This window comes from Ursus arctos, unplaced genomic scaffold, assembly GCF_023065955.2.
Source record: "Ursus arctos isolate Adak ecotype North America unplaced genomic scaffold, UrsArc2.0 scaffold_12, whole genome shotgun sequence".
Taxonomy (NCBI): Eukaryota; Metazoa; Chordata; class Mammalia; order Carnivora; family Ursidae; genus Ursus; species Ursus arctos.
Genome location: NW_026622786.1, coordinates 52,575,318 through 52,592,154, shown reverse-complemented (window position 1 = coordinate 52,592,154; position 16,837 = coordinate 52,575,318). Strand labels below are relative to the sequence as shown.

General features: G+C 41.8%; 1 protein-coding gene and 1 pseudogene across 1 annotated transcript in view; one reads left to right on the top strand and one right to left on the bottom strand.

Moving 5' to 3' along the window:
• Nucleotides 1-16,837, top strand: part of DNAJC6 (DnaJ heat shock protein family (Hsp40) member C6) — a 146,009-nt gene that overhangs the window by 62,613 nt on the left and 66,559 nt on the right. The window lies entirely within an intron of this gene.
• LOC113254291 (60S ribosomal protein L32-like) lies at nucleotides 4,972-13,487 on the bottom strand (annotated as a pseudogene).

Sequence of the window (16,837 nt, the reverse complement as noted above, 5' to 3'; positions counted from 1 at the left end):
AGCTTCCCTTCCAGGACCTACTACTCTTTGAGTTGCTGTTGATCCTGCTTGCATGTCACAGCATTTATGTAGCAAGCCCTGGTTAGTTTTGGCTATGCAGCTATGTGCCCAGTCCACGAATTCCAGCCCTCTACCTACTGGTGCTTTCACCAGAATGACTACTCCCATCTTCTCAGCTCCTCACATCTTTTTCTTTTCCTCCTCCATTTCTAAAGCTAATGCGATGTTGATGATGACTGCTATCAACAGCTATGGGCCTAACACTGTGCCATGTGCTTGGCATGCATTATCTCTTTTAATACAATACACTTTAAGTTACGTCTTGCTGTACCCGTTTTTAAAATGAGGAAACTGAGACTCAAAAAAAGGTGAATAACTTGTCCAGAATCATGTATCCAAGCAAGTGGTAGAAGTGGATTGAAATCTAGGACTGTCTACTATAAAGCCCGCTTCTCCGACCAGCCTGTAAAGAAGGGGCTGAGTCCGTTTGAACTGCATGGTCCTCCCCCAACTCAGCACTTCCTCTAGAAACCTGTCTACTCTCTGACTGAACCCTTCTAGTCATGTAGCTTTGGACTTTGGATGACAGCCATTCTATTGCTGGACAAGAAGCATTGCTCAGAAGTTGTCTTTTGATATTCAGTGGAAATCTGTTCTTCACTGTCACAGTGCTATATCTAGGTGGGTTGTAGTTCTGTCCTGTGGTGCAACATAAATTACTCTGAATCTGTAGACCCCTCGTGGTATAGTTAGAAGGGATTTTAATGATTTTCTGGTGTTATCTGTTACAGATGAGGAAACTAGAGTGCAAAGAAAGGAGCCCTGTTCAACTTACTACACTTGAGTTACTTGAAACCTAATTCTGTTGCTCTGGCTTACCTTTCTCCTTCTCGATCTTACAGTCTTTCCTCCTGAGATGGGTTTTTCTGACCTTTCATTGCCCTAGTCATTGTCCTGTGGACACTCTCCAGCTGACCACTGTCCTCTTGTTTCTGGAGCTGACCTTGATATTCCAAATTTGGGTTGATTGCCTAGAACCCTGAAGATTAATTCTGCAAGTCATTATGAGAACCTACTATGTGGGTTACTTTTGCGGTAAATATCTTTGCTGCTGAGATCTCTGTGGTAAACATTTTTGCCACATAATTAATGGCTGTAACACAATTTTGCCATAAAAGATAACAAAAATAACTGGTTGGCATTTTGGTTTGACAGTTTGGTTTTATCATCAAACTGGTTGACAGTTTGGATTCATTCTCCATTGACACAGCACTCCCATTTTTATGTAAGTCTTCGCTCTCATGATGATCCATACAGTGGCATAGAATTTTGGTCCTACATTTCCCATAGAGTTTTGGAATGTCTATAAACAGACTTGTGACAGTACACCAAGAGCAAAGAACAGCATAGAAGACTTTCAGAATGCAATAAAAATCTTGGTTACAAATATGCATCCTAATATTTGGAAACGGATACATCTCTTAATGAAGGAAGAAATTTTAGCAAAAAAAGAAAAAAGTGTGATGCCAAATGAGGAGATAAATGAATCAACAAGCAAAAAAATGTATAATATGATGAATGAAAGACTTCAAAGACAAGTGCTTAGGTATTATCCACAAAATAAAATCAGTTATTTGCACAGGATTGCTGTGAATCTACACACATCTTAAATGCATTCAATATTTTGTATTTTGTAATAAAGTCTTTTTGTTTTTCATATTTCATTACATCTTTTTAAATGGATGTCTTTTATTTTTCATGATTTTATTTTTTACAGCAGAATTGCCTTCTGACCAATTAGTTATACGATGAAAATGTTTGCAGCAAAAATGCTGGGGCAAAGCAGTCTATGGCAAAAATGCCTATGGTGAAAATGTCATAACCCTCCCCCACATTTTGCCTTTCTTCTAACTCTACGATATTTGTGAAGCTACAGTTCGGCTGCATGTAATAAAGGCCATAATAACTGTGGCTTAAACTGATGGAAGCTTATTTCTTGCTCTTATAAAGCCCTGATCTGGAATGGCAGCTCTACTCTATGAAATAATGAGGATCCCAGGCTCTTCTGTCTTGTAGCTTTATGTTCCTTAGGATTACTCTCTTCCTCCTTATCCAAGGTGGCAACCAACACATTTGTTTTCCAGCATACTTCGTCCCTCTAAGAAACACCCTGGAAGTTATAGTCTCACTTCCACTCACTTCCTGTTGGTTGAAACTTAATGACATGGTCACACCTTGCTGAAGGGAAGCATGGGAAATATAGTCTTATTTTGGGAGGCCCCATGATCAGCTAACACATATTATTAAGGAAGGAGAGGGGGGAAATGGATATTGGTTGAACAATTGCAGTCTTTGCCACAGCCTTCCTCATGTTTCAGCTCCAGGAAAACAAGCCCCAGGTTGATGCTCTATAGTTACTAGCCTCCCAGGCTTATGAAGTTCCATTTCTAAGGAAGATGGCAAAGCAGGACCCCCTCCCCCATCCCAAGGGCAGTTAAGAGAAATTCTCAGGATTTCATGAAAGACTGAAATTCAGAATCTTTGTGAGGAGGTCACAATGGTAGAAGTAGCTGTCATTATTTGAGCTTAACATGCTTAACATGCATTATCTTACTTGATTCTCAGAGGAATTTTGTGAGGCAGATACTTTTGTTAATCCCTAGCTTAAAGGTCACGTTTTCAGAGAGATGAAGTAACTTCCCCAAGGTCACATGGCAAATATGCAGGAAAACTGCTACCTATCACAGTGTGCTGGTGGCCCGAGGTCATTGCCCTCTACACTTTGATGCCAGGCAAAGCAGAGTTGCTCATTAACACTTCATAAAGCCCTCTCATGTTCTTCATAATCATCAGATACTTCTAATTATAACCTGAGCAGGAAGTGTTGTTTTAAGTAGGTTATGAGCCCCAAGTTGAAGGGATGGGTCTTAACATCCTGTTTGCTGAGTCTGAACTCAGGAAAGAAAAAAAACTTGGTGACCAAACTGGGAAAGGCTGTTGTTTCTGTGTTCCATCTAGCCATCAGCAGCACTCCTTGGGATGTTTTCTTTTGTGTGAGGTAACTGAGATGCAGAGATTATAGGATTTATTACCTATGGTAGAGCTAGGATTTGACTCCACGTTGGTCTGAGAGAACCAAGGAGAAGGAATCAATCATGCAAAGAGCCAGGAAGAGGTTCCTAAAGCAAAAACAAATGCCTTGAGTAGGGAAAATGGAGAAGAGGCAAGAAATAAACTAAAATCATGTTTGGGCCTTATATATTTTAGAGCTTGTTTGTTATAGAAGGAGAGATAGAGGGGCACCTGGGTAGCACAGCGGTTAAGCGCCTGCCTTCGGCTCAGGGCGTGATCCCGGCGTTCTGGGATCGAGCCCCACATCAGGCTCCTCCGCTATGAGCCTGCTTCTTCCTCTCCTACTCCCCCTGCTTGTGTTCCCTCTCTCGCTGGCTGTCTCTATCTCTGTCAAATAAATAAATAAAATCTTAAAAAAAAAAAAAAAAAAAGGAGAGATAGAAGCTCATTGTTAGTGGTACCCCCACCCCCAGTGGAGATTCAGTGGCTATTTTGGGGCAAACCTCAGTGATGTCGGGGTAAGTGCCATCATGCTTGTCAAATTTTACTTTGCCTGGGTATCTTTGGAAGAGTGATCAACAACTCCCTTGATGAAGTGTTGTTCTTTTTTGTGTCATTAAACACACCTTTGGAAGTAGTTATATGGGCAATACTCCTTTCTGAATTCTTTAGATCTTCCAGGGTCTTTGAACATAGAAAGAAAGCAGTGATGTTTTGATATTAGCAGTGGTGTCTAAAGATATTTAGATCTCCCTTTCCTCTTAAAATCCATTTACGCAGTAAAGGGTTGAAAATCAGATGATTACCCAGTTTCTCAAACCTGGGATTTATAGAAAAGTGGAGGGTACTGAAAGGGTGTTCTGTTGGTAGAGGTGCTGAGCTGCTCTGAAAACAATGGCAGATTCTTGTATTTACAGTGACTAGAGCCTCACAGATGTGCACTAGCTGGCAGTAGTCCATCCATTGCTAGGATATTTGCACACGGTTCCAGTTTGAGCACTTAGGTTCTTAATCTAATGTTAATTCAGCTATTCATATTAAGGTTTGTAAAATACCAAAAGGTTCTTAAAAAAAAAAAAAAAGCAAGCACAAAGAATGCAAGCCCAGTAATTAATTGTGGGAATTTGATAGTACATTCTGGACTTATTATTTGCCCAGGCTCAGCAGAAATCCTTTTGATGTACTTCCAATAACAATAAAAATAACAGCTTGGTGAAATAAATGGACTCTTAGGTGGAGAACTGAAGTTCTGGAAAGAGCTCTATCTTCTAATCGCATTGCTCTTTGGCATTGGCCGTGAGTACAAACCATCAAAGTCTTATTTTTAGTTTATGAAGGGCTTCCTCGGACATCATTTTATTTTATTTTTACAACTGCTTGTAGCTGAGTATAATTATCTTCATTTTGTGGCCGAGGAGAGTGAGGCTCAAAGTGGTAAGTGACTTGCCCAAAGTCACAACATAGCTAACAGGTCACAGAATCAGGACTACAACCCAGATGTTGTACTTAGAGGCACACTTCTGAAAAAAATAGTAGCTTTAAAATCTTAAAAAAATATATATATATAGTGCCACCTTTAGGACAATGTCTTAGGGATTTTTTTTTTCTCCATGAATGTTGTTTCAAATATTTTAAGGAAATAACTGAAAATTCTATTCTGTACTAACCTTAATAACACTTTCTATAATGTCCCTGAGTCCATAATTCCTCAGGACTATCTGATTAATCTTTAATATTGCCTTGCGTTTGATGATACCACATTAAAGGCAAGATCCTGGAGAATCACTTACTAAGGATTTGTCAATCATTTGCATGACCTTTTTTATTTTGTTATTTTATTTTTATTTTTTGGTAGTTTTATGGTTTTATGAACACAAGTACAACATGCACGTAAGCTGTCTATTCATTTTCTTCTCTGCACAGCCCAGTGTTGGGATTGGTGACTGTAATGGCCAGCTGGCTACTCTTTCCACAATGGCTTTGTAGTTCTTGGAGGAGACATTATGAGCAATCTCTGCATAGTGAGATTTCTTGCACATCAGCAGCACTTCAAGCTCCTTGACGTTGTGGACCAGGAGCTTCCGGAAGCCACTGGGCAGCGCATGCTTTGTTATCTTGTTGTTCCTGTAACCAGCGTTGGGCATCAAGATCTGGCCCTTGAATCTTCTGTGCACCCTACTGTCAGTGTCTCTGGGTTTCCGCCAGTTACGGTTAATATCGGTCTGGTTGGTGCCTGCTGAACTTCTTGCTCCTCTTTTGAATGATCTTGGGCTTCACTGGAGGTCTGAGGGCGGCCAAGATGCTGAGTTGGAGATGGCTGTGAGACAGAGAGGGAACTGCGTGACCTTTTTTAGAAGCATAGATATGAATAGAAATAAAACTATTTCACAAAGTAACCAAGGCTTTAGCCATGTCCATATCTGATTCACTCATTATAAGAAATCCTTTTGAAGATATGTTTTGAACTTCTTGAACTAGATCATTGAGAAAGAGATGGCAGTTTTGTTGTTAGGTTAATTTATCCCTGCTTTGAGAGAGGGCCGTAATAAAACTGTATCCAGAGAAAAAGAAGACTCCAAGATGAGATTATACTTGCAGAATTTTCTAGGCAGACATGAAGATTCCAAGTGTAAGATGTAATTGTGTTTGACAAAGAACTAGGAGAATATAGACTACAAAACTCCTTAAGCCTGACAGCGTCTGGCAAGGTGATAAATGATGTGAGGTCTCTTAGAATGGCTTTTCTTGGGATAAAACACAAAATGTAACATATGCAGAATTGTTGCTGGAGAGAACACAGCAAAAATACTGTTGAGCAGCACAAGAAACCTAGAAAAGCATGTACACAGTTCAGAAGAAAGCCAGAGCGTGGGCTATTGGGAGAACCCTTGTGGTTTCCCGGGACTGGAGCAGGGAGCTGGCAAATTGGGGAGGAACACAGGAGGTGAGACTGTCGAGGTAAGCAGCATCCAGGTCATTTGAGGTTTTGTAGACCCTGTTACCTGGAGCACCTACAAGTTTCTATGAAGGGCTTGATAAGATTAAGTTTGTATTTTAATGACATCTTTCTGGAGAGGACTGAAAGGGTTCCAGGCTGGCCATAGGGAGACTTAGTGGGACACTTAGGCTGCAGATGAAATTGGCCTGACCTAAGGCACTAGCTAGCTGTGGGTTTGTAGAAGGTGTGATGGTTTTGGTGTTTGCCTGTAGGAACAGGAGGAGGAGATAAGGGGCCTCTCAGATCTCTTTGTATTCACCCATTTTTGCCATAAAACCTTTGGGCTTTTGTGGTCAATCCACAAAAGAGATTTGTTGATTCTTGAACAGATCCTCTCCAAATGACCACTCCCTCCCCAAGCTGCTACTGCCCTTGGTTGGGGCTTTTTTATTCCAAGAACCTTATGGGCAAATGATTACCTTATTTGTGTGTGGCCATATCTCTTTATGCAGGGACATTTTATTCTAGTGCAGGAGGAAACATATGTCTTTAAGTGACTAACCAGAAGTACAGCGATTCAGCTCTTTTAGAAGGTGATAGACCTTCTAATGTATATACCATATAAACACCAAAACGCATGTGTTTCCTTTAAGATAATAACAAAGGTGGTAAGAATGACTATCACTAAGATTTGAAGGGTATTGTATATAATTTGAGGCTCCCCATCACCTGCAAGACAAAATTCAAGTGTCTTAAAGGGGATATAAGCATTCCATAAAGTGTTTCCTGCCTACCCCACCACGCTTTGCTCAACAGTCTGTCAAGTATTGCTGGCTAGTTTATAGTTCAAAATTTAAAAACAAAATTAACAATGTTTATGGAGCCAGACACTTTGGGAAATAACAGTGCCCCAAACAAACTATGTCTATCCTTTTCTATGCAGCTCCTTTTCTAGTAGGTGGAGACAAAAGGAAAAAAAAAGATAAAAATATACCATGAAGAAAAATAAACTAGAATAGGGAGCCTGGGGGTGCTGCTTTATATAGGGCAATCTGGAAAGCCTCTCTGAGAAAGGAACATTTAAGTAGACCTGTAGGAAGTGAGGAAGCAAGCCATGCGCATATCTGGGGGAAGAGTGGGAAAGTGCGTGCCAAGGCCCTGAGACAGCTAAGGATATGTTGAATAGAGGCACAGTGTGGCTGCAGCAAAGACACAGGGAAGGAGCAGTTGGAGAGAAGTCAGAGAGGTATGCAGAGCTTGACTCCTACAGAGCCTTGTAGGACATTGCAAGAGCTTTGATTTTTTACTCTAAGTGGGGCAGGAAACCAATTGAAGATTTTAAGCAGAAGAGTAACATAATTTGCCTTATTTCTTAGAAGAATGCTTTTGTTGCTCTTCGTTTAACAGACTGCAGCGAGGCAAGGGTGGAGGTAAAGACACCAGTTAAGAGGCCGCTGTGATAATTCAGGGGAGAAATGATGGTGACTTACATCTCTGGTTGGTGGCACCACGGGTCATTAGTAAGGAGAGGTGGATTATATCTATACGTATGTGCATATATAAAATATTGCATTATAATTATGGCATATAATGTGTATAATATGTAAATACATAAACCTTCCTACTTTCAAATATATATGAAAGTAGGAAGGGGAAACAACACAAGTAGAAAGCAGAAACACATGTTTCTATCACGTAGCTACAACAGTTTTCAACTTGTGATCAGTCTTACTTCTTCTGTACCTGTACCTGCCCTCTGGATTATTGTGATGCAAATCCCAGCCATAGTATCATTTCATCTTTTACATTTCCACATGTCTCTAAAATATAAGATCTTCCTTTAAAAACATTATCACAATATTCTCCTTCCATCTAGAATATTAATAACAATTCCTTAATATCATCAACTATCCACTGTGTTCAAAATTTCCCAATTCTTTTAAGTAGGAGTTTTATTTTTTCCTTTTTATAGTTTGTTAGAACAAGGATCCAATAGTGTTCATGCATTGAAGTTGGTTGACAGGTCTCTTAATTTTCTTTATCTTCTGAAACCTCCTCTCCATCTCTTTTTTGTCCCTTTGTAATATCTTTGTAGAAAAAATCGGGTGACCTGCACTGTAGATTTTTCCTAATAACTGTGTTTTGCTGGCTGACCGCATTGCTGTGGTACACAACCTATTCCTCAGTACCCTGTGTTCCCCGGTAGTTAGATCTAAATGCTTGATCAGATTGAGATTCAGACTAGATCCTTGCAAGACTGTCTCATACATTGTGTTTTGTATTTCCACTGGGGGTACATAATGCATGGTTGTTTCTGTTTTTCTGATCACTGCCTAGTTCCATTATTTTATTGGGAGTTGTGAAGGGTACATTCTATCATAATTCTTTATCTGTTAGCTGGAATACTTCTATGAAATAGATATTCCCCTTCATCAGATATTTGGTTACCCTGAAATACAGTTCATAAAAGGCAGGAATGGCTCATTTTTCTTTCTTTTTATTTATTTTTCAAAAATGAAGGATTGGTTCCCTAGTCTTCTGCAAGGGTGACTAATGAAGTTTCTCTCTCTCCTTCTCTCTTTATCTTATTGTTATGAACTCATGTTTGTTTTTTTTTCCTTTTATTATTATGTTATGTTAGTCACCATACAGTACATCATTAGTTCTTGATGTAGTGTTCCATGATTCATTGTTTGTGTATAACACCCAGTGCTCCATGCAATATGTGCCCTCCTTAATACCCATCACCGGGCTCATGTTTGTAAACGTGTATTTGTTTCAATCTGGTGCAGTTATTATTCTTACTCAAATGGACCCATCTTTGGCCAGAGCCAACCTCTTCCCTTGGTGTCTGAGTCTTTTTGACATATCACAGTGGTCATTGATCTTCCCTTGCTTTCTGATATCACGCATCAGTCTCATTGTGTACATTTTCTGCTCCAGTCTCTAATCAGATATTTTTCAAAGGTTCCTAGTTTTTTTTAGAGGGAAATGATGTTTCAGGACTACACTCTTGGATTAGATGCTCACTGCTGCTGAATTGGTCTTTGTGTCTAGCCCTGTTCAGTGGACAGAGTTAGAAACACATTTTTTAAAAGATAAAACACATCATGGATTCATTATGATACTTCCAACTCAAAGTCAGGAATGTGGGATTTTTACTTAATTCCATCCATCTTTCACATTGCTATCTCTCACATCTGTATCTCTTTTCTCCCATTCCAAAAATCCTGGTCCTCAATTATACCAATATAATTACTTATTTGCCTTTTGCCATAATACACAGTCGCAGAATAACAATACCAACACTACCACCTAACCAGTTTAAGTTTGTAACGTTGTTTGGTTGTTTTGTTTTGTGTTGTGTTTTGGTCTGGATATATTTCACTTTAAGACTGTTATTTTGTATCTTAAAGTCACTTGAGGTAGTTTCTCTCTGTGTGGTTTATATCATCAACTTGAAACCTAGTTGGGTTCATTTACTTCCTTTTGCTCTCCCTTTTTAGGGGTTGCTTTTAAATGGATGTTTTTATAGATTTATATAGTTCCAAATTCAAATCTATCAAACAAGTTGTATTCAAAGAACTCCAGCTTCTGTCCCTGCTCCCTAGACCCTGTCTCCTGCTGCTTAGGTATTTTTGAGTTTATCTTTTCACTTTGCAAATATGAGGGTGTGTGTGTGTGTGCACATGTGCATGTGTATTCATTATATACAGATGTTTCCCCCACGTGTCCCTCCACTCTGTGTTAGGTAAGTAAGAGTTCTACATACATTTTGGATTCTGAATAAAATTTGAAGGTTGCAGAGACAGTATTTTCTGAAAGATGGAATATGAAATATGAGAATAGGGTCAAGGCCAATACCCTGGAGATATTGCTTAATCAATGGATAGAATGGAATAACCCAGCCCTAAGAGCCCTTAGGCCATCTGTCCAGGTGGGTCTGGTTAGCCTCACTCATCCTTTTTTTTTTTTTTAAGATTTTATTTATTTATTTGATAGAGAGACAGCCAGCGAGAGAGGGAACACAAGTAGGGGGAGTGGGAGAGGAAGGAGCAGGCTCATAGTGGAGGAGCCTGATGTGGGGCTCAATCCCAGAACGTTGGGATCACGCCCTGAGCCAAAGGCAGATGCTTAACGACTGAGCCACCCAGGCGCCCCTAGCCTCACTCATCCTTGCAGACTCTATTCAGCTTTCCTTGCCCTGAGGTACACTTCTCTGTGTTCTGCTGATACCCAGTGCATAATACTGTCCTTCGCATGTGGCATGGTCTCTCTCTTTTTTAATGTTTACCTGATCAATAAACTGGGAGCAGCTTGAGGGCAGGGATCCTGCTTTCTTCTGTTATCCTAGCACCCAGCATGAAGCCTTTTAGCAACTCAATAAATACATGAGTAGATGAGTAAGCCAGGCACAACACTAGGTTCTTTCACAGGTATTTATCCCTGATTTTTGGAATAACTCCACAAGGTAGATGTTATCCCATTTTACAGATGAAGAAACTGAGGCACAGAAAGGCTCAAGTGCTTATCTAAAGGAATAGCTAGTAAATTGCTAAGCCGGAGTTTGGACCCAGGTCTGTCTAATGCCAAAGGCACACACCCTCACCTGTTGTTTCGATCTGGATCTAGGTGTATTCATTCAAGAAATAGGAGAGATGGCCAGCACTTTGCCTTTATTAACTGTGTGAACTCATCAGGTAACGTAGCCTCTCTATCTGTTTCCATATCTGCAAAACACAAGATGATAATATTCTATACCTCTTAGGGTTGTAAAGTATTTAGAATAATCTCTGGCACACAGTAGGCGCTCAAATGTTGGCTGATTTTGTTACCGTTTATTTTTCCTAGCAGAATGCTAGAATACTCTTACTACCACTGCATCCACAGTTCCCTGCTCTGTGCTGAGTATGCAGTCTATCTAACCCACCTGGCTGGACTTCTAGGAGCTCACAGTCAGTTAAAAAGGCAAGATGCAGCTGTTTAAAGGTTACAAAAAAGGGCACCAAGGGAGTGGTCAGTCAGTTCGAGATTAGTGCCAAGTGCAGGGGAAGAGGACAGAAGGAGCTCGCAGCTGGCCGATCTGTTACATAACAGCCCCACCAGGGCCTCCCAGACAGAAATAGAAAACAGGAGCTATGACGGAGATCTGAATGTCTTTGTTTGACCAGTGCCGCCTATGGTGGCAGTTAAACTTCAACTCCATGTCCAATTTGGTAGGGCCCTACCTGTCCCTTGCCCTGTGGCAAATGGCATACATTACAATTACACACCCACATTCTATAGTGTCTGTGAATTACCAAGTCACCAGTGTTACAGGGCCTTAGGGAGCAGTTAATTCCACCTCCTCATTTTATAGAGGGAGAGACTTTGCCCAGAAAGAGGGTATGCTGTCCACTTCAGGGCATACTGGTATTTGGAACTTGAACTCCTTTGGTTCTCCCCCAGAGCCAGATAATACAAATTCCCAAATGCCTGGGTTCATATTGGTGAGGGAGTGGACCTCAGTATGGATGTGGGTCCTCAGTATGAATGTGTGTGAGGAGGAGAGTGTTGGCTCCACTCCCGTGCTGCTCCCATCGTCCTTGGCCAGTCCAGGCTTCCCGCCTGGGCAGGGCCCAGTGACAGTGGCTGCTGAGGGAACAGTTGGGAGGCCCCAGGACATGCCATCTCTGCTGCCTGATTTACGTTGGACAGGGTCTTCTCGGGGCCCTTTCAGACGTACCTCACTCCGGCACTGCTGGCGATTGCACTGAGACCTCTACTCTTCAGCCGAAAGGGGAAATGAAGACTGTGGTGGGAAAAGGATATGGGATTGAGAGCCAGGGAGACCTGATGCATGTTCTTAGGCTGCTGTTTGTTAGATATGTGACTTTTATCCAATTATTTAAATTTTTAAAAAGATTTTTCAAAATATTTTTTTAAGATTTTATTTATTTAAGAGAGAGAGAAAGTGAGAGAGAGAGAGAGAGAGCATGAGTAGGGGGAGGGGCAGAGGGAGAAGGAGAAGTGGACTCCCCACTGAGCAGGGAGCCCAACGTGGGGCTCAATCCCAGGACCCTAAGATCATAACCTGAACCAAAAGCAGATGCTTAACCGAGCCACCCAGGTGCCCCCCCACTATTTAACTTGAATGAGCCTCAATTTCCTCCTCTGTGAAATGGGTATAATAATATCCCATTCAGCAGGTTGTTGTAAGGTTTCACACATGGTAGCACATGTGAAGCACCTGGCAGATAAAAAATGCTCAGTAAATGATAGCTCCCTCATCTCTCCCCCTCTCCTTCTCCCGTTCTCCCTCCCTTCCCTCCTTCTCTCCCCCTCTCTCTCCCTCCTTTACCCTCCTTCTCTCTCTCTCCCTCTCTCTCTCTCTCTCTCACTTTCTCTCCCCCTCCCTTCCTCCTTCCCTCTCCCCCCACCCCACCTTCATTTAAAGCTGCTTATCTTCAATGAGGAAGTGTGGCATAGGGCGTGGCTGTGTTCTTACACTTGCTTGTTTATCAGAAGCTCCTGGGGGGTGTTGAAAGATGTACACTTTAGGCCCCACCTTCAGAGATTCCCGTTCAGAAAAAATATGGAGATCTGGATTTTCAACCGGCACCCCAGGCTGTTTTAATGCAGTAGGCTGGCATCTACGATTTCTCGAGGGAGAAACCTGACATTTAATCCTGGGAACCCCTTGTATCACTGCTTACAAGGTTTCTTAGGCTCTGTAACTTCTCTGAGCCTTATCTCAGTACCTGTAAAGTGGGGCCATCTTTGCCTTTTTTGTGGAGTCTTTGTAAGGGTGAAATGAATCGGTGTGTGTGAAGCATATGGCTTACACCTGGCACATGGGGGAGCCCAGTGAAGATCAGCCCCCCCAGGGCTGCTACATTTGCATGTACAATTACAGTATACATTGACAGACTTTTTCGAGGGGTCAGGTGGGGACCGAGATCATTAACAAAAAGCTGTATCACCCTTTTCCAACATGTTTAACAGTTCTGTGTAGGCTGGCTGTAATCCTCTTGCCTCCTTTTAGAGAAGGGCACCAAACCTTTAAAATGCATCCACTAACCCACACTTGGACCATTCTTTGGGTTTTGTAAAGACACATTATTCATGATGGAAGGCCACCTGCTTTCAGGCTCTCATGTTGTCCCTCTTTTACCAAGACTCTTTTTTGTGGTTGCTAGTGCCCATCTTTGAAATCTCAGAGCCTGTGAGCTCTGATCATTTTAGCTGGGATCTGACAGGCACCAAGGGAGACCAGGTACCGCTAATGATTTATCGTCTCTCTCAGCCATAGCCTTCTCAAAGAAGGCTGTGACCCTGGGTTTATTAGTGCTAATGTGCTTTTATACCTCAAAGGGCCTTGACAATGGGCAGGTCTGCACAGTCCACAGAATGGTTCTCTGGGGAGGATGGAGAGCGTGTCCGCAAGTTGGTTCTTTGAGCTCTTGCTCTTTCCGGTCTTGGGCGCTCTGGTCGCCATTCCTGCAATACTTGTGCGTGTGGCTGGTAAACACAAGAATCAGAGTCTGAGCAGCTGTGGACCCGGAAGACTGTGTGTGCCTGTAGGGTGAGTACCGTTAGGCAGCAAGAAGAGGCTAATTTAGGAAAGTGCATCTTTTTTTAATTGAAATATATTTGACATATAACATTATGTAAATTTAAAGTATACAGTGCCTTGATTCGATACATTTATATATTGTAGCATGATTGCCATTAGAGCGATTACACCTCCATCATGTCACATAATTATCATTTCTTTTTTTGTGGTTGAAATAATTAAGTTCTAGTCTCTTAGCAAGTTGGATGATTATAATACAATATTATTGTCTGTATTTACTATGCTGTGCATTAGATCTCTAAGACTTATTTACTACTTGTTGCAAGTTTGTACCCTGTAAACAACATCTCTTCTATCCCCCTACCTTCCAGCCCTTGGTAATACCATTTTATTTTCTGTTTTTATGAGTATGGCTTTTTAAATTATTTATTTATTTATTTGAGAGAGGAAAAGAGAGCAGGGGGGAGGGGCAGAGGGAGAGGGAGAGAGAGTCTTAAGCAGACTCTATGTTGAGTGAGGAGCCTGACTTGGGTCTCCATCTCATGACCCTGAGATCACAACCTAAGCTGAAACCAAGAGTCCGGTGCTTAACCGATTGTGCCGCCCAGGTGCTCCTGGCTTTTTTAGATTCCACATATGAGGAAAGAACATCTTAAGCCAACATCCCTTTATATAACCACCAAGGCCTTATGAGGGACCATAAGCACAGCTAGGCTTTGGCCTCCCTCCGATGTCAAAGTCTCAGAAGGCAGTTTTCCTTTATTTGTGCCTTCCCAGTGCCTGATTTTTCTCAGTTTTTCCCTTCTGAATGTCTGATCTTAAAAGATATCCATAGATCATACCAGAGTAGACATCGGGCCAGGAGCTGGCTTCTCTATTCTCCAGTGGTGCTCTCTGGTTTGACCATTTTCCTTTGTGTCTTAAGCTTTTAACAAAGACATATGGGACAGCACTTCTCCTATGTGCTGAGAAGATCATGGGCTTTCGAGGAAGACAGACCTTGGGAAGAGCCTTGGCTGTGTGTCTGTATTTGTGTGTTGGGTCCTCAGTTTGCTCATGTGTAAAAGGGGGATAGTAAAGCTTATTTGGAATCCTAATTGTGAGGATTAAATGAGATAATGGGTATAACGCTTGGAGTACCAGTTCCCAGCAGTCAGAAGGTGATTAATAAGTGATCGCTACAGCCATTACCTTGCGGCACTTCAAGGCAATTGCAGGAAGTTTAAGAGTGAAGTGGGGCTCTTGATTTCTTGACAGATTTAATTCAGCTCGATTCAGTGTCCTATTTTGCACTGTTTATCTTGGTAGGTGTCCTCCTGGGTGCGTGGTATAGATATAAATTAAGCACCGTCTCTGTTCTCACTAAGCATTTCTTTCTGATTCTCAGTTAATTTGTCTTGTTGCAGCTTCAATAAAACATTCCTCCACCCCTCCCAGTAATTCTAAATAAATGTCCGCTCCTTTGAAGGAGTGGTTAATTTGACCTTCGAGCCTCTGGGGACTTGCAGATCACTCACCTTCCTAGTCTCACCTCCCACCCTCTTAACACACCCTCTACATCCTCCCAATTCCCTGAGGAAACAGTGCATGTTGGTTTCAGCACATATCACAGTTGGTGCCTTAGACACATTAGTCACCATCTCAGAGTCCTCTCCTTCTCTTCTATAGAGGAGACTAATTCCCATCTCTCAGCATTGGGTGAGGATTCATGCCTGTCAGTCTTTGGATTAAGAGCAGATGGACTCACACAGACCAGACTGCAGGAAATGGAAGAGACATACAAGTATCTGCATCTGCCAGATGCCAAGCAGAGACAGAGCTACCTTGAACTCAGGAAGGCCCTGGGCGTACAGTGACCTGTCTGTGCTCTTTGTGGTGCCATTTCTGCAGCCTGCAGAAGAGAAGCCACATGGCTCTTTCCTGTCCCCCTTCCCCCTCCAGGCTCCTTGTAGTAGTGGATGGTGGCAAAGATGGCATGATGATAATGGGACCTATTGAGCACTTCTTATATACATATGTTCGTGTGTGTGTGTCTGTGTGTGTGTTTGTATTGCAGTTACAATTTTTATCTCAAAATTGAGGTCCAAAGAGTTACATAGCACCCTTAAGCATGTAGAAAACAGGGAAGGTGGTAGAAATGATGGCTATGGTTCCTCCCAACCTGACTTCAGACTTTTGATGGTTGGTTAACTAGCATGCCAGGGAGATAATCAATTATCTATGTGTCTCATAAGCAACACCCAATGTTTGGCTTATTTGTCACTGGTATATTTTGTTATCTTTCTGTGGGTGAAGAAACAGTTCTCAGAAAATTTAATCCAGCTGCCAGTGCTATGCTCAGAATTCAATTAAATCCATAATTTCCAATTAATGGGCCATCATGCCAATATTGAGGTCATGTCGTTAATCTTCCTTTTATTTTAGGATTTCCACTGTCATGACTTATAGCGAAGCTCAGCCCGTCTTGTCAGAATTATTGGAGCATAATTAAGCCAGGAAGACAGCCAGAACAGCTATTTAATGGTTAACATGGGAGCCAGGGAGGAACCCCCTTCCTTTGCTTGGTAAGCCTGCCTCAGGCAGCATGGGGCCACATGTAAGGATTTCCAATTGACGACCCTTTCCTGGATGTCTGATCTCTGTTTAGTTTAAATTCCCATTTGGTAAAATCTCCAGGTAAGGAAAAGCTTTCACTGTCTCGGTTGGTGATCCATTGTGAGCAGTGTTACAGTTAATTCAGTGCCACCACGTGTATCTCCACCTTAAGTTACCATTTGCTAAGTTCTGACTTCGTGGACAGTAGGCTTTTGCGGATGGTGGATTTAACCTCTGTGATGATTCTATGAGGAAGATATCAGAGGCTTTTCCTTTGCCTAAAGTTTATACAGGTAGTAAGTGGCCTTTCCACTGAATTGATGGAAGACCTTGGCAGTTCTAGATGCAGATCATTCCCAAATGCCTGTTTCTCTTTCTCAAGGTCATTTGCCCAATAGGATCTCCTCCACTTTCCCCTAGAGGAGTAAGAAGATAGGCATGCCTGGGCAGACACTACCTATGATGGCCTTCCAGGTGACAGATGCCTTTCTACCATTATCCCATTTAAACCTCATAACATATATTGAAGGAAGATATTATCTGCCCCCATTTTACAGTTGAGGAAACCAGGGCTTAGAGAGATTCATTAACCTGCCCATTGTTGCTCAGGAAATAAGGAAGATCAATGTCATGAATCCAGATCTGCTTATTTGCAAAGCTTAGGTCCTTTCCATCAC